The sequence below is a fragment of the Hyperoodon ampullatus genome, assembly GCF_949752795.1.
Source record: "Hyperoodon ampullatus genome assembly, chromosome: 9".
In the NCBI taxonomy this organism is placed as follows: domain Eukaryota; kingdom Metazoa; phylum Chordata; class Mammalia; order Artiodactyla; family Ziphiidae; genus Hyperoodon; species Hyperoodon ampullatus.
In genome coordinates this window covers 6113834-6138661 of record NC_136922.1, presented here as the reverse complement: position 1 = coordinate 6138661, position 24828 = coordinate 6113834, and the positions used below count along the sequence as shown (strand labels likewise).

The following is a 24828-nucleotide window of genomic DNA, read 5'->3' as shown; positions in this document are numbered from 1 at the left end:
TCCTGAACTGTTTGAAGATATGTATTACCCATCTTCTGTACATCTTTTTTTTTTTTTTTTTTTTTTTTTTTTTTTGTGGTATGCGGGCCTCTCACTGTTGTGGCCTCTCCCGTTGCGGAGCACAGGCTCCGGATGCGCAGGCTCAGCAGCCATGGCTCACGGGCCCAGCCGCTCCGCGGCATATGGGATCCTCCCAGACCGGGGCACGAACCCGTATCCCCTGCATCGGCAGGCGGACTCTCAACCACTGCGCCACCAGGGAGGCCCTCTTCTGTACATCTTTAGTAGTAACTTGGGTACCATGTAAAAGTGTATTTCTCTGTGTCTTTTAAACATTTACAGACATGCACAATATAAAATTTTGTTAAAAGAAAACACAATTCACAAAAATGTTTAAAAATCACTTGGGAAAAATAGACTAAATTAGTGCTTCTCAAAGTATGTTCCAAAGAAAATCACTAGTTCTTGAAGATATAGTAGACCTTATATAGGCAAAAGTATTCTGTGGTCATGATTTTAGAATAAACAATAAAGTTAAAATTGTGTCTTTTCAGCAGGAATTCATACAGCCTCATTGTATGAATGCACATTATAAATCTCCAAGAGGAAAAGAGATCTTGTTTCGTTTCCAAATTTTTGCCACAGATTCTGCCCCCGTTTTTTGATTTGAGAAACATACCATGATAATGAAGATCTGTAAAATATAGGTATCTCTGAAGACCAAATAACCAAACCAAAAACTACACAGATAAATATAAGAACATATGATTTGTAATACTGAATGAAATCCATGAGTTTCAATTTATTTCATTTAGAATCATTAAAACTTTTAAAATTACCATTTAATTGTTTTTTTAAAAAGAACTAAGTAGCTAGAGAATTTTCACATACATAAAAGTTCTACTTCCTGGAAGATAGTTTTGTAACAAAGTTAAAATACAATGTCAGAACTCATCACATACAGGAAGAAAGAGAATCTTCTGAATTCCCCTGAGATCCAAATCCAATTACCAGTTTATTGATCCCTCATGGAACCCTGTAATTTATACTCAGGAGACAATTTTCAATTTAGAATGTGGATTCCATCAAAAGTTAAAACACTGAATAAGTTTACTTCATTTTAGACATTATGTCTGCCAACTGATTGCTTCCATTTACAGAATTGAAACATGTGGAAAACAAGGTGAAACCGCATTAAATTTCAAGCAGTTCAGCAGCATCATTTTCAATATTCATTCAGTACATATTTGTATATATTTCTGCGCCAAAAAAGACACAAAATAAGTTAAACACATCTACCCCTATTTTTAGGTAAAATAACATGTTCAGATGACTATATAAAACAATTTATTTGTCTAGGACTACAATTGGCCCATGGTGCCAGAGCTAATGGACTAAACTGATTAGTCAAATTTTCTTCTTATGTGTGACACTTGGTCACGTTAACAAAGAGAATTTACTTATTAAACCTAAGATGAAGAGTATCACATACAGTGTCAGAACAGGGTAAAGTATGATACATGCTAGTTTTCACTCAAACTAAGTATTTTGACTCTACTAAGATAAACTGTGATTGAAGTTAAAATAAAAATTAAAATGGAGAAAACCTAAGTTTATTTGAGAATTCCCAAATGTTTTTTTTTCTTTGTTACTGTATTATATTTTACATAAAGCCCCACTACTTGCCTCTTCTTTTAGAAGGTCTACATTGCTTCTAAAACTGTCATTGCAAATGTGTATTGCTAAGTTTATTTAACTTTTATGCATTTGCACAAAATTTTCTGGACTTTGGAAGACGTATAGTTCCAAACCCTGGTTTTTTTAAGCAAACTGGAAACAAAATACATTAGTCATAAAATAATAATGCAGGCCAAACATTGGTACTCCTTGTGACTAGGTATTTTATATTTCTATTTTTAAGAAGCTCTTTGCTTATACAACATCCATTTCTTACATGGTCAAAATATAAATGCAAAGGAAAACAAAAGTGTGTCTTTTTTATAGAAAAACAACATACCTAGGAAGCACTTAATCAAACGTGTGCTTAGACAGGTGGTCATGTTTCAATAAGAGAACACAGGCCTTAGCGGAATGTACAACTGATTACATCCACTGACTTAAAACAAAATTTCTTCCCTCCAATATATGACATTGCTTTTGACTCAGAAGCTTTTTTTAACCTCATTTTTTATAAATTCACTTTCCTTTCTCAATTCTCAGACTGTGCATTGATAACACACACATTTCATTATTCCCTTACCCTATCTAGCAGAAAGGCTCAACTGATCAATTTTCGTAAAGATAAATCTCTACAGGGCATCAGGATTTGGGGAAACTGTAATTCTGCATTTAATCTGTCAACCTTGTCCACCTACATGGCAGCATGATGCTAAAATAAATGGCAAACATTCATAGGACCTTTAATTTGTATAATTATATAAAGACATTTTTTGTCTCATTTTTTAGTGGCTTTTGTTTATATAGTTTCAGAATTATTTGGTTCAGAAATAATTTTGAAAGTAGGCTTGAGAAAAATCATAATTTGGTGGTCATAATTCTCTTTCCTATCACATTCATTTAGAGCCATTTCTTCTGCTTTATGGAAATACATATTAGCTCTATTATAAAATATATATGCATATATATATATATATATATTCAGATGTGTGCAGCTACATTAAACTATATCAGTCTGAAATCAAATTATGTAAATCACTGAATCACCAAAATATATCCAGAAACAATCTTAAGAGAATTGGGTTAAAGGACAGCTCTCAGGAATGAAAGACAACGCACAGTGAATCAGCCCTACCTCTATGTCCTGATGTTTTTACAGGGATGACTTTTGGCTAAAACTAACTCTATGTTAAAAGAAAATTAGGAGACGATATTGTAGAAAAACAGTTAAATGATCTGAGTGGGGCAAGGTAGAGGAGAGGAGGAAGATTATCAGCTGAATTCCTTCTCCCTTTACCCTGCCTCTGCCCCCATCTCACCTAGACTTTGTACAGGGAGGTGCTGGGGGTCTCACGACCAACAGAGGGAGCCACACCCCATTCATTCAACAGTACTCTGGCGCCCTCACTCTGTGCTAAGTGTTGGAGAAACGGAGATGAAGACTATGGACACACTGACCTAAGAGGCAAGTTCTTGCCCTCCTGATTCACACATGACACGATGAGCAGGCAGCTGGGCCAGTTGCCCCAAATCTGCTGTAACTGAAGAAGATCTCTTACTATCCTTGGATGGTAAGACCACATAAGCCAAAACCTTCCCAGGTTTCAAAATAGGCAAGAGTTAAGAATTTCAGATAATTGAGATGTTCCTCCTCTATTGATCAATTCAACGATGTGTGTTTGAAATGTGTGCGTGTGTTTCTTTCTGAATCATTTACCTACCCTATCACTCAAAGTTTCCTCAGTCCCTTTTCCAGAAAGTACATAGTTATATCATTATCATTTAAGACTTTAAAACCATAGCATATAAACTAATTATCGCAGGCACAGATCGAAACTGAGTCATCTTCTTTCCCTACTATCCCTCTAGGTAAACATTTTCATGCAAATTAGTAAACAACATCATCTTAGAAGGTATTTTACCTCCAAACACAGAGGTTTTCAGTGCATTATGTGCAGTATGATAGGCTAAAGCTAGCAACAGCCTCAAACGAGATTCATAGATTAGTCAATCCTTTAGAAGGCAATTTTTCATAATTTAAGCACCACTAAATGACAAGAACAAATTGTTTCGTTTCTGATTTTTAACCAAGTAGTTTAGTTATTTATTATCTCCTTGAAACAAATTTACCCAAATGGTTCATGCTAATACAATGCTGCTGTTTACTGAAATTTAAAACTCCCTTAGCAAGTTGAGAGATAAATGACTTTAGTTTCCCAGTGCCTACTGGGAGTCAAAAATTAAATCTGGACAAAATAGACCATTCCATCTTAAAAATGTATATTGTGAGTGACAGTCCCTTGCATGCCACTTTCCTGTAAAACGTGGCCTCTGATGAATAGTTTATGTTAAAAATCTGAAGCATAAGTACAAAGCTTCAACCTGGGAGTAAGATATTGCCAAGGATAAGATTTAAATAATGGAACTGAGGACTTCCTTGGTGGTGCAGTGGTTGAGAGTCCGCCTGTCAATGCAGGGGACACAGGTTCGTGCCCCGGTCTGGGAAGATCCCACATGCCGCGGAGCGGCTGGGCCCGTGAGCCATGGCCGTTGAGCCTGCGCGTCCGGAGCCTGTGCTCCACAACAGGAGAGGCCACAACAGTGAGAGGCCCGTGTACTGCAGAAACAAATAATAATAATAATAAAAAATAATGGAACTGAAAATTAGGATTTTATAGGTAACATCTGAAATATATGACACATTTAAAACTCAAATAGACATTAACTTCCTGTCCAATTTACTAATTTTCTTTTCTTTGTTATGCACTTGACTCTGCATATGATCCACAGGGTGACACATTTTGGGCAACTCTATTGCCTGTTAAATCACCTTAAAAAAAAAAAAAAAACTCATTCTTACTGTCATTTTATCCTTCTTTAGCTCCAAATATGCTGTCAATAGGATGAACATTAAGGATACTCTTTGTTAGAAATGAGTTGTGTTAATGATTCCTGCCAACCAAGATCCACACTGTTTAGCTCAAATCGTTTAAAATTCAAATTTTTTGATTATTATATCTTTGTAACAATTTGTCCTGGTAACCAGACACAGCACCACTATTGACTGTGCCCAAGTCAACCATGCTACATGACATGGGTTAACCAGCAGTACTGATTATAACACTGTGTGAATAAAACAACCCAGCAAGGTGTTGGGGGAGGGGTGTGTGTATACATCTATGTGTGTGTCGGAGAGGGGGTGTGGATGTAAGTGAACTTTCCAAAGATAGCTAAAAGTAGCTGAAGCAGTAAAGACAGTGGTTCTTGAAAAAAGATATTTTTTATGCCATTCTATCTGTTTGGAGTTTGGAATGCATGAAATATTGCTTATGAAGATAAAAAGGGAAAATAAAGATGGGCACAGGTCCATCTAGAGATCAATGTTACCAGATTACTGGACTGAAGGCATGTGATAAACCTACATGCATTCATATTATGAGACAAGAGATAATAAAGAAGATAGTTGACGTAAAGTGTTGAGCACAGGGCCTGTTATTTTACATAATGAAAAAGAAAAATCAGAAATATCCATAGAATTTATCTATTAGCTTTATCTGGTACTTACATAGGAATTAAAGTAAAATGCTTATAATTTTATTTTCTTAGATCAGTTACTATGCTATGAGTCTATTTAATCATTTAAAGTCCTTTCTTCAAAGATTCCATACAGCACAGTGGAGAAGAAATGGTATTATAGCTGCTATTGCTATTTTTATTCTGATAAATTAAATGAGGTAATTTATAAGAAAGTCTAGTAAAATGGTAATTAAGTGTTGGTTCTATATGCAGCCTGTCCATTAAATATGTTGCTATGCTCCAAACTCCTCTGTGATTCTAAGCACACTCTTTCCAACCCCACATCTCCTTTAAACATCCATCCTCATACACTCCTGCCTAGAAAAACTCCAACTTTGTATTAAACCCAAAATTTCTTTGCCCATCCTAACACCCAAACTCTGGAATCTTGCTGGAGAAAATTACACATGCAGCCCTCACATAGAGTAAGTCAGTGGTTCTCTGTTTTAAAAACTGTAGTAAACTTTGTTTCATAATTTTTTTTTTTTTAATTCAGAAACCCTCCTATCTTTGGGAAAATATTTCTTCCAATCACATGATTCTGATGGCTGGCAAATCAAACCACCTTATTTCTCTCACCACAGAAATTAACAGGCACCTAAATCTATCCAAAAATTGCATCTAATCTCCCTATTCCTTTTTCAGCAAAATATCATTTTCCAGGAGTGGTTATGGTTGCAAACGCTGTACTGCTTAAAACCTGAATCTTGTTTCAGAGGCTACCTCTATCTGTTGGCTTCTTAATGACGGAACCAATAATTTTTTTTTCTTAAGCTTATTAGAAACTGCTAACTCCTACAACTGATAGTACTAATGCAAATACCACACTATCTACAATGTGCTGTTCCATTCTAATTTCCTGTTACTAACAGTCAATAGTATTAGCTTGAACTTTAATTTCTGTTGGTGGCATTATTAGACTATAATTGTTCTAGAATGAACTCCCCTCTCTGTGTCCTGGATGTCAGCCCCTCCTGCATCCTGAAAGATCCCATTCCTTCATCCCTTGTCTTTCCTGTGTGTCCATGTTCTCTTTAATCACATTCAGTGGTTTGCAAAGAAGAAGATTTGTAGGATAAAAATCCAGATGTGCTGTGGCATCTTTTTTTGTCTTAAATTTAAAATTCTAGAGGATTAAAACAAAAAATCAAAGAAGCCAAGAGATGAAAATTTTTTAGCTCATATATACAGAGAAACCATTAATATTTTTCTAACACTTCTCTAATGAACTAAAGGTCAAAAATCTCTTAGTGTCAAGTTAATATTTTGTGAGTAGTAAATCAGCAAGTAATTACCATTTAAAAATATAACTTCTATCAATTTCTTTACCTCAACTCACTAGCCTTTAGAAATTAGTTGCACAATACAGCATGGAATGACTACATAAATTTTGATTATATGCTTGAGTATCACAGTTTCTATCAAAGAAGATGAAAGTAGAATGCTATTGCTAAGAGGTTGCTCAATGATCAATGATTATAACGAAAAAATACAAATAATCTATTCCTTCTCTGAACTCTCAGTGTTCATTCAGAAGAATAAATATATATTGAGCTTTGTATATATGCCAAGCTCTGTGCTAGAAACCTAAATCCATGTGCTTTTTTGAGAACCCGACTGTTAAAATTAAATCAGTGAGTAAGATATTATCAATCTCAAGTTTGCATATTCAAGAGCCAAGACTAACAGTAGTCAATCCGAGACTAACAGGGGTCTTCTTATCCCTAATCGAGTACTTACTCCTCCCATATCCTGCTGCTATGAATGCGGAATGATCTACTTCTTAGAGACAGTGAGTTCCTTATATACTCAATGTCCACCTAATAATAAAGAGAATGGCTAATAATCTTTGAGGCACATTCAGTCGTCTTAGCTCTTCTTTTAACATTGCCTTACCATTTGTTTTAAAATGTGAATTGAATTTAATACTAATTTCTTTAGCTTACTGGAAGAAAAAACTAGAAACTAATTTTGGCCTTCCTTTAAAACAGCTTTCTTCTTTTTTTTTTTTTTTTTTTTGCGGTACGCAGGCCTCTCAGTGTTGTGGCCTCTCCCGTTGCGGAGCACAGGCTCCGGACGCGCAGGCTCAGCGGCCATGGCTCACGGGCCCAGCCGCTCCGCGGCATATGGGATCCTCCCAGACCGGGGCACGAACCCGTATCCCCTGCATCAGCAGGCGGACTCCCAACCACTGCGCCACCAGGGAGGCCCTAAAACAGCTTTCTTCTGTTACTTTAAGCAAACACCATCTTATAGTATTTATCAGTTAATTGTCAGTATATATTTGCAATATAGTTGTGTTGTTTTTTTTAAGTTGCCATTATGGTGCTTGTAAATTGAAGGACTACTTAATACCTGGCCCATCACATTAACCAATCAACAAGCAAGGCCCTCTAAGAGCCACCAAAGCAAGAGAGAATAAATTCAGGTGTCTTACTATGTTTAATGATCTAATTACAAACATGCTCACGTACTCAAGCCCCAAGCTATACTTATTATGAGGCTCATGACACAATTGGAACTATCATCCTAGATGAAAAAAACACATAATATTCACCAAATTCATTTCTTCTACATAAAATGTTAATTACTTCTACATAAAATAAGAACTTTTTAAAAAATGGAAAGAAAAAATGTTTTAAGTAGAGACACGTTCTATTATGTGTATATTCGATGCTATTGTCTGGACTGTATGAACTACCACTGAATGGACAGATAAATGGATAAATGACCATCATGAGCTTATAAGGAACTATTTTAGAAATTCTAGAGTAAAAATAACAACAAAACGCACATACATATACATGCACGCATGCACACACACACACACACAATGTATCAGAGTAGAGAAAAAGTATATAGCCTTTAAAAAGCTTCAAATAAGTTAAAACATAGACCACTTTCACTCTTATAAGAAACCAAGGAGGAATTCCAAGTGGACTGTGATCTCAGAGCTCTGTGTTCTTGAACTTCAGAGGAGATCAATTCCTATTAAACATTAAGAGCTATAGCCATTTATTTCTTCATCTGATAAACTTTAATAAGAATCTGCCTGTAAGCTTTTTTAGTGTTCCAAAGGATATCGATAAATATATTATTTAAACTACAGGATAAAAGCCAAAGTAGACTATAAGAAGATAAATATGTTCTTTTCATCCACCAAATCTCCCAGGAAACTCAGTCGAGAACTGAACAAACATATCTCTAATACTGAGGACCTTGCTTTAATCTCCTTTATCTGTGTTTCTAATGAAGCTTGGAGCATAATCAACTAAAACATTAAAATTTAATCCACCAAGATATTCCATTTTCTATGCTTCTTCCTATCGATTTTCTTGACTCATGATCAAAGTTAACAGCACTTGATCATAACAATACATGATGTCCTAGTAACAGAGTTGTATTAATTTTTCCAAAGGTAATATTAGCACTCCCTTTCCAAATTAATCATTATCAACTTCAGAATATTATCATGCTAAAGCAAAATATACAGACTTACACTATGGCCATTGAATTACTGAATAGAAAATAATTCGGCTAAAATCAGACCTTCAAAGAACAGTAAATTGGTAATCACTACATCAGTTTAACGCATCTTTCACTGGATTTGAGCGGCCATGTAGGATGGGAAAGAAGGAGGAGAAGAAGAGATATTTGTCATGTGTCCATTATGGGACAGGCATTTACATATATCATTTAAACCTTACAAAATTCCTTGGATATACAATAGCTGTGATCTTCTTGAAAATAATAAATTGGTAAAAATTTAATTAACCTTGTATCCCAGTATCATATTTCTTGTTGGATTTCCCACCCCTCTTTCCCCTCCATCCCAACTCCTCACTATTTTCAGACAGTGAAAATTTTGGCTAATACAAACACATCATTGTATAGCCTGGATATGGTACTAGGATTAAGTCTCTATGAGGCAATATTCTTAAAAGCCAGGTGGCTTGTTAGAGTAGAAAGGAGATTTACAAACTTCAAAAATGGATAACTTTATATAGAAAGATGAAACTAGGAAGTCTAAACACTGAAAAATGCTAAAGGGGAGATCTAAGAGTGACATGAAATGTATATGACCTGGCTCCCCTTACAGGTACAAAACACAGTGGGAAAGCAAAGATGTGTTTAGGAGAAATTCTAGAGCAGACCAGAACATGCCGTCCTTCCTATCTGGGACTCTGGAATAAATTCTTTCCATACCTAAATTACATCCAGGAAGCTTTCCTTGTTGTGGAAAACTTCCCCAGCTTTCCCACTTCAAGTCAAAATTAGGTATCCCTGTCAATGCTTTTCACAGCACCTTCTGATATTTTTCTCCTCTATAAATCAGGGAGAACAACAGTAGCTACCTTACTGGTTTGTTGCATGGAAGTAAGGAGTGACAGTTTGATCCAAAGATCAGCTACAACCCCTTCTGCAGTCCTTACACTTACCACACTATATTCTGTCCACAGGTCTGAGCCCTATGAAGGGACAGAGAGTTTCCTTTATCTTTGTGTTCAACGTGTGGCTACAGGCCCATCACAGTTAGGTGCCAGGGACTATTGGATGAGCCTGCCCTCCTCTGCTTAATGATCTTTATCCTCCACAGATGAGTTCTTTATGGACAGGTTTCTAGCACTGCCTTAGGTTTGGTTCTCCAGAAGCAGACACTAAGACTAGGTTTTACTGGGGAGCTGATCCCAGCAAATACCACTAGCAAAGTGGAGAAGTGAGACATGGAGTTGAAGAAATTCACAACATGGTGTTCCAAAAATACAGATGGGCAACCAAGTTCCTCCAAGAACTGCTGGGAGACTTTACAACATAGCTCAACATTGTTATATCCAAAGAGTGAGAAGATTGGTAGTTTTCACCCACACCAGTCATCACTAGTTGGAAGTGTTCTGCAAATTCCTGCCACCACAGAAAGCCCTCAAGCCAATATCTGCAGATGCTTAGAGTAGGAAGCTATACAACCGTGTGTGTGTGCTGAGTAGTTGTGGGCAGGGTACCAACCTCTACCAGAGTCACATAGTAAGTGTTTTAGAAATGTGGCTAAATGTGAGTGTTTTACCGAGCATGTGGCTAAATCCACAAATGATTTTAAGCACTGACTAGTTGGCAGTGTGACTTCCTGAGGCTTCGGCTCTTCATCTGTAAAATGCTAAGTCATTTGACAACTTTGGTCTCTAGAATTCTTCCATCTCTATATTTTGATGTTTCCACTAAGTAACTGTTTTTCTTTAGGTCACATAAGACCTAGGAGCTGTGTGCTCATCTATTTTTCTCAGTGAATCTTTGATAGATTTGTTTCTCTTCTCATGTGAACATCCAACAACTCAGAGAGACATCTTTCAATTCTAAAAAACAAAGGCAAAGCTGCTTCTCCGCACTCCCCACCCCACCCCGCCATTGGAAATGTCTCTGACATATTTCTGTAGAAACATGTAAAAGAAGAATTGCAACATCATAGTAACTGTGCTTCTGAGGAGGGCTGTGTTGAGAAAGAAGCATCCTCAGACTAGCTGAAATCAACCCCTTCCCTCCTACCACACAAAGTCTGGCGATCTCTCCATTATGGCAGAAATGAACTGCTCCAGATCAACCGCTGCTACCTTTCATTAATATAATGGAATGCCATTCATTTGCATTTAACTGGAGTAGAAATGAAAGTGTTTTTTCTAGGGGACAGATTACAGTTTAAATAATTTGAACTACCATCGTGGGAAAATAATTTTGCTCACAGTACAAAGAAAGAAAGGTTACTGCAGAAGAAATAAATGGAATAATTTCTGACATTTTAGAAGCACTCCATTCCATCTGAATAATATATAATTGCTTTGGAAAGAAACAAAAAAAATTCCTAGTAGCCTATACTTCATTAGCTTAGTTTAGTTTCAGTAATTGTATTTAATTAAGTCATATTTCAAAGAGCTTTTTAAATTCAAACTGTTCACTGATTCAGATATAACTTGTCTCTAATTAAAACATGTTAAAGTGTTAATTTATGAAAGCCACAATCCAAAAGATTCTCAACATAGTCCTAGTTAAGTTGTATACTGCATTTCATCTGTTGTCCAAAATTTTTAAAAGGATGGACAGGGAAAGGGAATTCTGTGGATCATGCTCCGTTCCTCAGACATACTTTCAGAATTCTATTCCTTGGTCCAATTCTTACCCTGTGGCAGAAAACAATAAATTAGTATGGCCAAAGTTGTTTTGTCTTCTCATTTTCAGCTAGGCAAAGAACTCCAACTTCAAAGGGTTCCAATGATAATTTAATGTTATGATTTATCTGAAAGAACTTTGAAATTTTAAGGATGTATTAGATAACATATAAATAATATATAATATTACTTTGTAGTATTCAAATTATTCTAAGACTATTTTATACAACTACCATCAAGGCCATTATTTAAGTACCCAAAATATATTTGTTTCAGTGATGTAATTACATAAATAGAATAGTATAAGAGAAGGTTGAAATAGCAAATAAAAATGTCCTAAAAATAAAAAAAGACATTCATCTTGGTTAAGTGTAAATAATAAAATTTAGATAGTTTTTAAACAAAAAATTGAGGAAAAAGATAGATTGACCAGCTAAAGGACTTGGCTAAATGAAGTTCCTTCAATCATAAGATGCTGGTGTCACTTCAATGGAGAGCAGAAATCCTGCAGAAAAGCCAAGCCAATTATAGAGTTGTCTACATTTAAACTGTGCTTCCAGATGTGTTACCAAACAAAGGAACACATCGACATGCTCATCTTTTGATCAAAATAACTTCTCTTCCAGTACATAAGAAACTCAGTATGAAAACTATTTTACATTTAAAGAATAAAGACATTTCAAAGTCACTATCCAGGTGAGAAGTAGGAATGGAATATATTAGCAGCCAATTAACCTTTACAGACACAATTTCCTCTCTAAAAAATTAGAAGGCTGTATTTTTTCCTCCAATCTGTTATATATTTTGGCCACTTTCATGGATTATTTGTTTGGTAAAAATAGCAGCTCTAGAAACACCAAAGAGAAACAAGTAAACTGAAAGCAGATCAAGTGAAATTATCCTCTATATTTTACATTTTAAAGGTAAATTTGTCAGCCTATATATCAACAGAGTGCAAGATAAACCTAAAAATGACTAATCAAACTGATAAATATTAACATACATAATGTCCTTTCCATTCACCATCAAATAAATGATACAAAAGTTACAGTTATATGATTGGACTAGTATTGTTTAGAAATTGCTCGGAGATTGTGCAAAAAAAGAATAAAATAATAATAGGAAGTTGAGGAAAGGTTGAGATAAGAATTTTCATTTAAGAGCTTAATGTTAGTATTTAAAATATAGTTTTCCAGATAAAATAGAGATCAATTAAATTTGAATTTCTGATGATGGACTTTTTAGTAAAACAATGTTCCAAACTTATACAAAAGAGATGTATATTTTGTTTATCTGAAATTCAAATGTAACTGGCCATGCTGTCTTTTTATGTGCTAAATCTGGCAACCCTAATTTGTAAGATACTATAATATCATTTAAGTATATTTTATATTATTACCAACAATTTAAAAAGTAAATGTTGTTGCAGAAATTTTTTTGGAAGGGAGAAGGATGCTGTATCATTGAACACTAGCTTTGAAATGAAATTTGGAACAATGATCTCAAAGGAGTGACATCAAAATTACAAACTGCTCCAGACTTTAGAAAACTTAACTACCCAGGAAGGCCAAGGAATGTTTGTTTTGCAAAGTGGAATAAATCCTTAATCAACTGCATTGTATGCTTCAATGATATTCTCAACTTTACATATATATTTATCTGGCATTGTGCATTTAATTCTCATTTTGAACTACATTAAGATGTCATCAAAACAGCTGCATTCATAACAGCAGTAGTATGTTAATTTTTGATGGTTAGAGAAAGATGGCTGTCGTATCTACAATCCCCACAGATCACCTAAATTGATATCCATGACCTGACCAGTCAGGTATTTACACACATTCAAACTATAGTTTATTTGACCTTCTAAACTCCCACACTAGGTCAAATGGTATAACTTTCCCAGACCGAGGACATTCCTGTTATCAGAAGTACACAAAAGGCTGACACCTTGTTAGAACCTGTAAACTAAGTGTTTTAAGTCACGCCTAAGCAATGCTCATCCTGTCGCCATTGGTCATTTTGTTGAGATCATTAGGAAGCTAGCTAGTCTATGAAAAGGACTCAGGACCATCTGCCATAAAAATTCTGGACACAATTTCCAAACTAAAGGCAAACTAGTCATGTATAAAAAAACAAAGTAAGTTGGAAAGAACTAAGTAATAAATTACACATAATTAATAAAATAAATATAAATCTATTTCTAAGATTTTATTTCCTATAATTTAGTCATTGAAAATAAACTCCAATTTCTGTAAGGATAAGACAATTGCTCAATAACACAACTGAAATTTGCTCATTTTACCATTTTTCCTCACTCTTCGTTTAAATGATTCGAACATATAGCAGTTTCTAAAAATGACAGATTGGACTTCCCTGGTGGCGCAGTGGTTAAGAATCCACCTGCCAATGCAGGGAACATGGGTTTGATCCCTGGTCCGGGAAGATCCCAGATGCTGCAGAACAACTAAGCCCGTGCGCCATAACTACTGAGGCTGCGCTCGAGAGCCTGTGAGCCACAACTACTGAGCCCGAGTATTGCAACTACTGAAGCCTGCGCACCTAGAACCCGTGCTCCACAACAAGAGAAGCCACCGCAATGAGAAGCCTGAGCACTGCAACGAAGAGTAACCCCCGCTCCCCGCAACTAGAGAAGCCGGCACACAGCAACGAAGATCCAACACAGCCAAAACTTTTTAAAAACTAAAAATAAAAATTAAAAAAATAAAAATGACAGATTATGTAAAAGAGTATAATAGACCATTGGGTCTCTACCTGTACAATATAAACTTATTTGTGGCAAAACATCACTTTCACAAATTCCAGTGCCTTAAAACTTTTAACCACAGCTTTCATCTATGTTTGTATGACCACTTATAGATTTTTAATTAACCAGCCAATGATTTATAACTGGATTTTGTGTAGGGATATCAAGAAAGTTGTATTTGAAATGCCTTGATGGAGATTTTTCTGAATTCCTCTCTCCATCCAGCAACCCCCATTAAGCATCATTGTTCTAAGACATATAATTCCATTCTTAGAGCAAATTACAAAACACCTATTCAACAGGCCAGTTAAAATAAATATTTCAACAATAATAATTTTTAAAAACTTAGAAGGAGAAAAAGAATAACCGTTATAGAACCCCATAATCCTGTAATTAAGCATGAAATTTAGCCATGAATTTCTTGACAGACTGGGAGAAAGAAAGTCACATCATTCTCCTTGTCTGATGAAATGAAATTTTGCCCCGAGTCATAAGGTTCTTCCTGTCACCAAAGCCTGATGAACATTGAAAAATAGAGTGGGCAGAGGTCTTCAAAGGTGTTTTCTGAGCAAACACAGAAAGATTCTTCAAATAGTCACTGCCTCCCTCTCTCTCTCTCTCTCTCTCTCTCTCTCTCTCTGTTTCCATAACCTTCATACATAGTATTATATGTTTGTATATATAGACAATAGACAATGATCTAATATCATTCTTTCAAGATTTTTTTTGTACATTTGCCAGCACAAAACTTTAAGTGAAATATCTTCTTAAGAAATGTGTGAGTTTTATAGGTGTACAGAAGAGAACAGAGAACCTAAGATTATTAGCACTGATTTCTCATCCCAGTAGAGGAAAGAACAATACAACACATAAAGCACATATGCGTGCTCACCTAACATTGAAAAGACTTGTACTGCATTTAAGGATGTATAAAACATGATTCAACAAATAAATGCCAGTTAATCTTCGTTAAGCTATCTTTTGTAAAACATGATATAAACAATAATAACGATAATAATGTTATGTCCATTTACTGACATTCTAGTATGGAAACCTATACTATCTCATGAAATGTTCATATCCAATATTGAAGATATGTAGGGCTTCCCTGGGGGTGCAGTGGTTAAGAATCCACCTGCCAATGCAGGGGACACGGGTTGGAGCCCTGGTACAGGAAGATCCCACATGCCGCAGACCAAGTAGGCCCGTGAGCCACAACTACTGAGCCTGAGCTCTAGACCCCATGAGCCACAACTACTAAGCCCACACGCTACAGTTACTAAAGCCCGCGCACCTAGAGCCCATGCTCCGCCACAAGAGAAGCCCGCGCACTGCAACAAAGAGTACCCCCGCTCACCACAACTAGAGAAAGCCCGCGCACAGCAACGAAGACCCGATGCAGCCAAAATTAAATAAATAAAATAAATATATTTATTTTTAAAAAGATATGTATATCATTATAATTTACAGATGAGGAAATGGAGGTTCAGGAATGTAAGCTGATTTCTCAGAGTTACTTAGTGAGTAGCAAAACAGAATTGGAATCAAGATCTACATAACACCAAAGCTTCCCTATTTTCCTCTAGAGCAAATGAACATCATTTTTTCATTTACTAATTTCACACTAGTATACTATATATTTTAAAATTGTGGATGTTTAATAAATATAATAATAAACCAAACAAGCATCTTTAGTTTGGGAATACCAAATCCTAATCTCTCAGTTTCTGAATAACAACGTTCCTTCCTACTGAGCTTCTGAAATGGTATTTTTTGCCATTAGCAAAAGGAAATTATCTCAACAAAGCTAGAATTTTCTCTAATTGGTCTCTGTGCTTCTCCAAATCTCCCTCACTGATTATTGCCAGCAAGCCCGAGTATAATGCAGATGACATAAAGATGAAAATGATAATCAAAGGGGGAAAGGGTACAGAAAATAAGGTTTCACCAGCATGAAAACAGGGTGTAACAAATTACTGTCTTCATTACTGTATATTTCACTAGAGGGCAGCCTAACCTGACAGCTAAAAGTTAAGGAGAAACACAGATACAGAAGCAAAATATTATATTTGGATAGAAATATATTCAGCATGGTATATTTGTTTATACACTGTCAGTATTCATGTATTAGTAATACTTTATTTACACCCTCATCTAATTCTTAGGACATTTCAATTAACTTTAAAAAAAAAGCAGGTTTAGAAACAAATGAATTTTATATCATTAAAGACTCGGTGCTAATATGTAAGATTTAAAATATTAAATCATACCAAGATGTCATTACAAAATACCTACTGGCAAGATTATAAAAAATAATTTTACACAAGACATGTGGGCACACTATGCAGTCAACTGCCCACACTGTTGCTTTAATTCAATAAACCGTGCTTTTAAATTTAGTGACAATCAACATCAGTAATGCCTATTTAATTACCTGTTCTGCTGCCCTTTTGGTTTTACTTTTGGTATCAGGTAGCCCAGCAGGAAACCGTTTGTAACCAAACTGTCTGGTACAAATAAAGCTGCAGGGAAGCTTGAAAGCAGCTAAACTCCTGCCATGTATCAGTTTTTAATGAGGGAGAAGCCCAGAAATCAATCTGCAAGCTACTTAGACATCAGTTCTCCTAATTTTTCTGGGTAATCAACTTGTACTCTGTCATCCTAAATAATATATTGCTACCCTACTTTTTCTTAATAAAAAAAAAATATATATATATATATATTTACATTCATTGTACCTCTTAAAAAGCATAATTAAGAATTACAATTTTTAGTATAATAGTAAATAAATCCAGCTTTCTCCCAAAAAATGAGATTCATGTATACAATCTAAAGTAACAGATAATAACCAAGCTATTCATCACTACTAATCACAATTTTTTTTCTTTCTGCTTTTGTAGTGTGATGGAGAGGGGAATTGAAATGAAAAGCTAATTAAATTTCACTTTTTCATGAAAATATGCTTGAACTTTTTCTCTGTAAACATAATGTGAAAGTTCCTTAAATTTTATAGTTTCTGTGTTACCAAATTGACTAGCACTAACATGATTCAACAGACTTTCTCTCAAACCACACAATAGATGTTTATACCCTTTGAAGTCAAAGTATTTGATGAATTTAATTTGCTCAACAGTAACCTTGAATTTTACATGTCATGAATAACTTGAAAGCTGTTGAAAGATATGGCTCCTTGGCACTCAAGCAGAGCTATGAATTATAGTACAATTGCCCATCTTCATTCTAAATTCACAAAGCTTTCAACATGGCCAAGCGGTACTTTTGTAGAGAGACCTTGGCTTTTCTTGTCACTGCTGTGTTTTTCTGTGAGTCACATGGCATGACTCAAGACAATTCATAATCATCACTAAAATATCCTTGACATTTGAGAGTACTGAGAAAGGAAACAACAGCAAGTAAGCCATACAAAGCTTGCGTCCCAGAGAATCCAATGTTCTGAATTTCCACAACTCTTGGTGCTTATTCTGTGTTCATTCAGATGAGAAAATAGGGTTTGATGAAATTGGCGTACAATGTGAATACTCATTTATGGATTAAAATTATTCATGTTTTCCCCCATTTCCCCTTGCCACCATAAACCGGTAACTAATTATGAATCAGAATTTAGAACTAAAAGTCTGTAAGATAGAAGAAAACTGAGATTAAAATCTAGGTTATCAAATGACTAACTTTATGAATCAGAATTTCAGAGAAAACTCTGTAAAAACTAGAGACTTCTGGGAAGCCTTAAGGTTAACATCTATGATATTAAAATAACAGAAACATTGATATTCTCTGACAGGTAGTTTCATTTCCCTTCTAGTCAAAGAAACAGGCTTAAGTCAGCTTGAGTACATGATTTGGTTATTTTCACTCAGCACAAAGATGATGAAAAAAGAATTTAGCAACCATGAAACATATATTTTAGATTGATTACAACTTAAATTCTGTGACCTCTCCTGAGTTTAATGAATGTTCTTTATTCCACAATCAAAAACCTTCAGAACAAAGAAACATGAAAAACAGTTAAGATTTTGAAATAAAAGGGTAGGAATGTGAACTTTATTAGATTTTACAGTGTAAGCTGTAAGATAATGGGATTCCAATATTCATAAATTTTAAGAGCTTAAAATAGCTGTGCTAAAAAAAGTATATTTTGATCAAAGCAAGAATATAATTTATTAAAATGGATATTTTGATTCTGTACTGCCCTCCTTATTTAACATTTCATAGCGGGTTTTTTTTTTTTTTAATCTTTACAAACATGTTTCAAAAGAGAAACAACACAGTTGCAAGAATATTTGATCTCAATGAAATGTACTATGTGTATGTGAAAGGTGTCTGATGATGGCAGGATGTGTGTCTGATGATGGCACCTGAAACCAAGCAGGAAGAATATAAGCCAAGTTTTTAAAGAAAACTAAATTTGATTGCTAAGATAATTTCAGTTATCTCAAATGCTTGAATCTACTTGTCAAAGACCTGTGTGAAGGCATCCATGGCATAATTTTCATTAAGTATCAGAATAACTCTGTGCTATTAGTACCAATATTATCCCCTCTTTATTGCTGAAGAAACTGTGGCTTAGACCTTATATAGCTAAAAATCACACAACAGGAAACAACCAAACCAAACTCTTTCTGGCACCTTGGTCGGCAATTCTATTTATTAGAGTATGCCACTTCTAAACATCATGGCTTTTGACTTTCTTCATGGCTCAAAAAATAATTTTAGACTGAATACTAGACAACAAAATATCTTATTGGAGTCAGAAGCACATTATAAGCTGAGAATCAATAATTCTCATGAGCAAATGGTAACTAGTGTTTCTACTTAGAATATTTTCTGCTTTATCTTCACACTGGTTTACACTCTATTTTCTTTTCTTCATCATATTTTGTAATAATTTGTTTAAAAGTGGCATTTATAATATCCAGCTGGTATCAAGTGGATAATTACATATATATTTTCTCAGGAACACTTACATTGGGCATCCCCTATTTTGGCTTTGAAAATGCAATTAATACTACTATTACCTGCAGTTTTCTATTTTTTTACTAAATAAATTCTAGCTGAAAAACATAAAAGAAAATAAATCCCCGTACGAAAGAGAAATGGCAATCATCATCTTGCTTCAAGAAAAGCCATGACTTAAGTGTTTTTACCATAAGTCTTACAGACTTCTTGATTGTTAAAAACTGACTGGAAATGTGCAAAGGAAAGAGCATATTTTGGAATACAGCTGAGACTATTCACCTCAGTGGAACAGTTTTATTAATGGAAGCCCTAAAGTATCTTTGAGTTCTCTTTAACTTTCCTTCATCATCTTCCATCAAATCATTACTTTACTCAAAAAGATTCAGGAACCTGTGCCTAGCCATTTTTGGAAAAGGGAAGGAAGAAAGGAAAACTAATTTAATATACGAAATCCTAAAATAAAAGAAAAAATTAAGATCCATGGTTCTTCAGAGTCCCAGAGAAATTGTAGGCCTATTCTTTAAGATACAAGGTGGAGGGAGATAGCCAGGGGAAAAAATGAAAGAAAATAAAAGATAAAGGAGCTCAAAAGATTAGATTATAAACCTATAATATAAGTTGGCAAAGAAGCTGCCAGAACATAGAGAAAACTGGGAGATACAAAAGAGATTATTTAGCAAAGAAAACAACAAAACATGGATGCAGGTGAAAAGACTGTCATTCCAGACAGGCTTCAGGAAATCATGCCAAATGAAATGTAACTGAATAAAGATGTATTTTTTAAAAACTGTAATAGAGAAGATACCAGTTATGGAAAACAGAAAAGGAGGCCCAACTTACACCAAGTAATATTCTTGAAAAAGAGATCATGAAAAAAGTTTATGCAGAAATATTCAAAACTATGCTGAAAGTAAACATCTACATCTCTGAAATGAAATTACAGCTTTAGTAAGAAGACATCAAACAATCAACAATCAGATGCATCATTCCTAGCTCAGCTTCAAGAACAAAGAACATATCATTAGAGAATCGGTGAAAAAAATCAAGTCAATTCAGGATGGAAACCAGGGGCTAAAACTGGAGCAGCTTTAGAGTTCTTGACAGCCACTAAAAATGACAGAAGACTGTGAAGGAATGCCCCAAAATTTTGAGTGGGAAAAATACCTACTTAGCCAAGGTTTTTCTTCAAGTCCAAAATGAAATACTCAGATATTCTCTAACACATAAGAAATCAGGAATTAAAGCATCTCACGGCTCTTCTTGATCAAACTACTTCACAACAAAATCCACTCAATCAAATTATGAATTTAAAGAGAAAACAAAAACAAAAAAATAAGGTGAGTAATGGAGGATCTAGAACCAGGATTAACACTGTGGAAACTATGGTTACACAACACAAGACAAATCTTAATGTAAAAGTAATAATTTAATAAGATTTTGGGATGTATGAAGAAAGTGAGAGAACACAGAAACATGTTAATTTATTTCAAAATAGAACACACTCCCTGATTATAAGTTTGTACATTCTATTATATGACTGTATCTATGAATTTTGTGTGTATATCATGAAAAAATACATGGAAAAAAGGTATAAACAGATAAATTGAACATCATGAGACTCACTAAGTATAAACAAGGAATAAACGTAGTTGTGGAGATTAGGGGAGATTTTAATTTTTCTTTTGTAGTTATCTATATCATTTTAATTTTTAATTAATGATATTAAAATATTTTTACAAAAACAAGGTATTATAATTTTAGAAGAAAAGTGATTGAGTAAGCCTGTTTATTGTTGTTATTGCTATTTTGGTATTAACTAAACCCAACTAGATTTTTTTGAGACTCTGGCTGCTTATTATAATTTTCTTTTCTACATCAAATCTATTTACACTCAATCTCTTTTTTCCCAAGCTTTAGAACTGCATTTAGACTCATCACTTTTATTTGCATAATTAATAAGCCCTCCAGTTAGTGTTGGTCAAGCTTTGTTCAGTTTTAACACCCATGAGAGAGAGATCATATTCCACTCAGTCACACTGGCTCACTACAGAAGGATTCTCAATGTCTTGACTTCACCCCATAGGACATCACTGAGAACCTTAAGGGGAGAATGTAATAGAGAACTTTGAAAAACAGGATTCTAGGTGATTCTTATAAGATCCGCAGAAGAACTGTCCACATGGTGGTGAAACATTATAACAAAGTAAAGCAGTTTTTGCAATGTGGTAATTTTATAATTTTTGGAATCTAATAATTTAGTTAACGTATAATATAAGCCATGGCACACAATGCTAGAATTCCACGATAGCTGATTTCTACAACATTCAGCAATTACAAGCTCTCTTGATTACCTTTTCTCTCAGACCATAATATGCCTTCTAACAAAGCAGAAGCAGGCACTTTGAAATTGCTATGTTACAACCGAATTCATACAAAACCTCACATTTTGTATCACTAATTTTGACTAAAAGTAATGTTTTGCTCTTTTTTAAATCCAGTTGTTACTTGTTCTGCCTGGATTTTATTGTTGCTGCTACATAGACACATTTTTTCATGGGCGGTTTGAGAAAAGCAGCACATTACTTTCTAAATTCAGGTATGTGTTACTTAAACTACTCGGTTTTGATATTTGCCTGACTTACTGGTTTAAAATTCTTATGACTCGTCCATTTTATTTGGTCTCCAAAACGTTTGTGTCAGAAGGATATACAAAGCTACATTTGCCACTATCTTATAAAATTGTGTATTGATTTTTTAAAAAGTCTCAACATTCTCTTCTATCGAATTGACAGTCAAAAATCTTATTTAATTATTATATATGTGTTGGACCACTACAATTCTGTAAAACAAATTTGTGAATTCCCTAGGACAGTAGAATGGACTCTGTGATTCATAATTTGGTTAATATTTTCAAGATTATTCTGCCTGTGGGATGTCAGTGGTTTGAACAAAGACAGTGGTTATGAAGATGAAGAGAAATGAATGGTTGCATGATATATACGGAGTTGGAACTGACAGAATTTACACATGGATTATATGAGGGGTTATGGCAGAGGGGAAAATTAAGGATTACTCCTTAATTTTGGCTAGATGAATTGGGAGAAGGTGATCTCATTTGTGATGGAGAAATTAACAGATCATCAGGATACTGGGGGAGGGAGGAATGGAAACACTAGCTCATCTGGCCATGTTAGCACCATGCAGGTGAGACAGCTAAATGGAAACAGCAAGTGGTCAGTTACATAAATGAGCCTAGAGCTCAGAAAAGAGATTTGGGTGGAATTCTATTTAATTTCAAAGCAATGGATGAGGTGTCCTGGGAGAAAGTATGGGCATTAAAGACAAGAGGGCTAAGACTGTGCCCTAAATTTAGGTAATATTAGAGCTACAGTACAGAAAGAAGTACTGAAAAGGAGATTGAGAAGGACTAAATGGTGAGAAAATAGGAAAATGGGGTTTCCTGAAAACTAACAGAAGAAACTTGTGTTTGAATAAAGGGGAAATAGGAAGTGGTACATTAAAAAGATAGGAAAAGACCAAGTACAAAGATAAACAAAAAATGTCCGTAAGACTTGATGACCTGGAGGTAAATGCAACTACCAAGAACAATTTCACCATGGATGAATTTTGCAATCAGATTGGAGTGGGCTGGCCACTGGGTGAAGGTGAAGATGAAGATGAAGAGATGGTGTAGGTCTACATCTCTTTTGAGGTTTGCAGAATAAGACAGCAAGGAAATGTGGCAACACTAAAAGAGATAGCAAAAAAAATTTTTTAATGACAGAAGATATGGGAGCCAGTTTGTATGTTGATGAGAAAGTAAAAGGAAAACAAAAAGGTTGACTAACTAGAGAGAGAGGATAGCATGAGGAAAAAATCCACTGACAGACTGGCTTGGAAGGTTAGAAGATGACCAAAGGCATGAACTTTAAAGAAGTAGTGATTTTGCATGAATGGAGGAATTGGCTATTCCCCTCAATTCCCATAGCATTTTTATCATATGTAATCAGGTCCAGCACTCAAGTCTAGTTACATACTTTTTTAAACTTGTAGATGAATATTCTCTAGGTTTTCTTGTCTTTTTTTTTCTTTAACCTATAAATTTAAATCGGACACCTCTTAAAAATGTCTTCCATCTACATAGAGACTTATTTTTTTGACTAAGCTTTTGATTGCAATATCCACTCTCAACATTATCCAGACCCTTATTTCAACAGCTTTCCTATATTCTGGACATATAATATCCCTCTACTGAAATTAGTGTAATAAGCCCTCAGTTCTCATGGTCAATTTTCCTAGGTGGCTCCCAAAGTCAAAATGTATCCTACTAATGACTAAACCCCATGACCTACATTAATTGCCTGCATCTTACACTTTGTTGCTTTATTTTAAAGCACCAAGTTTCATCACTATGGTGTCAATCCTTTAGGAAAAAAGCTCTCTAGGCCAGTTCTTCAATTCCTAAAACATTCTCTTTCCCATAGCAATAGGAACAAAGCCATTAACATATCTATAATTCCATCAAGTTGAAATTATTCCAACATCTAATGTTATTCTGAAGATAAAAATTATCTCTGAGAATAGAGTTATTGCCCCAGGGCTCAGTCCTAAAGGATCTACAGTAAATAGAAATATGTATTAGTGTCTGTACTCCCTAAAGATCTCTTTAGATACAGCTGTTTTGTTTTGATTTGTTTCTGCAAAGATCTTCCAGGGCTGTTTTAGGCACTGAGTAAACCAGAACTTCATACAGACATAAAGACAAACATCGACAAGAATAAAAAAATTTGTTAGTCTCATGCTGAGTACTTGTCACTTCCAAATGTAGTCATTCTTCATGAATGCAGTCTTAATACATAAATGGAATGTAAGAAAAATGCGTTTAAGTCAATTCAAAAAGCATTCATCCAATGCCTATTATGTGCAATGTATATTTTCCTTCTTAAGAAGGTATAACCAGCTACCCTTAATCATTAAAAAGCAATTTGTCAACTTCTCAAAAGAAATAAATCTAGGAGATAGTGTCTCCTCTATTAAAATTATCATTTTTTAAGACCTTTCAAAGTGCTAAGTATATTCCCATAAACTATCTCACTTAATTTCAAAAAACTTTTTGGAAATACGAATGTATGAGGTCTTCCAATAGAGGCCTTCCAGGCTGAACATGAGCTATGACAATATAGGATTAAAGCTGAAAAATTATCAGAAATCTGTTTTCATGCATTCATTTGCTGGAGGCTGACTGACTGTTTCCTAAAAAAGGAAAAAAAAAAACATAAACAAGTGTTCACAGGGACACTAATGAAATGAGGATAAGGTAAAAAATGAGTCTCCTCACAGACTCCTAAGGAAAGGTGTTTCTGCCTTCTTTGAGAGGAGAATTAAATAAATGAGAATATGAGAACTAGCTTCAGAGTCTGATGATTACAACTGTCTGGGGTTGTCATTTTTGTTAATGGGTTGTATGGGTTCCTTATACATTTTGGAGATTAACCCCTTATCAGGTACATGGTTGCCTTGCACTCTGTTGACTGTTCCCTTTGTTGTGCAGAAGCTTTTTAGTTTTATTCAGTGCCACTTGTTTCTTTTTGGTTTTGTTGCCTATGCTTTTGGTATCATATCCATAAAATCACTGCCAAGAACAATGTCATGAAACTTTTCCTCTATGTTTTGGTCTAC

The 24828-nt window shown here is 34.8% G+C and overlaps 1 protein-coding gene across 6 annotated transcripts in view; it reads right to left on the bottom strand.

The window, feature by feature from the left end:
• Positions 1-24828, bottom strand: part of CACNA2D1 (calcium voltage-gated channel auxiliary subunit alpha2delta 1) — a gene marked incomplete at both ends in the record, with an annotated part of 496553 nt that overhangs the window by 194862 nt on the left and 276863 nt on the right. The window lies entirely within an intron of this gene.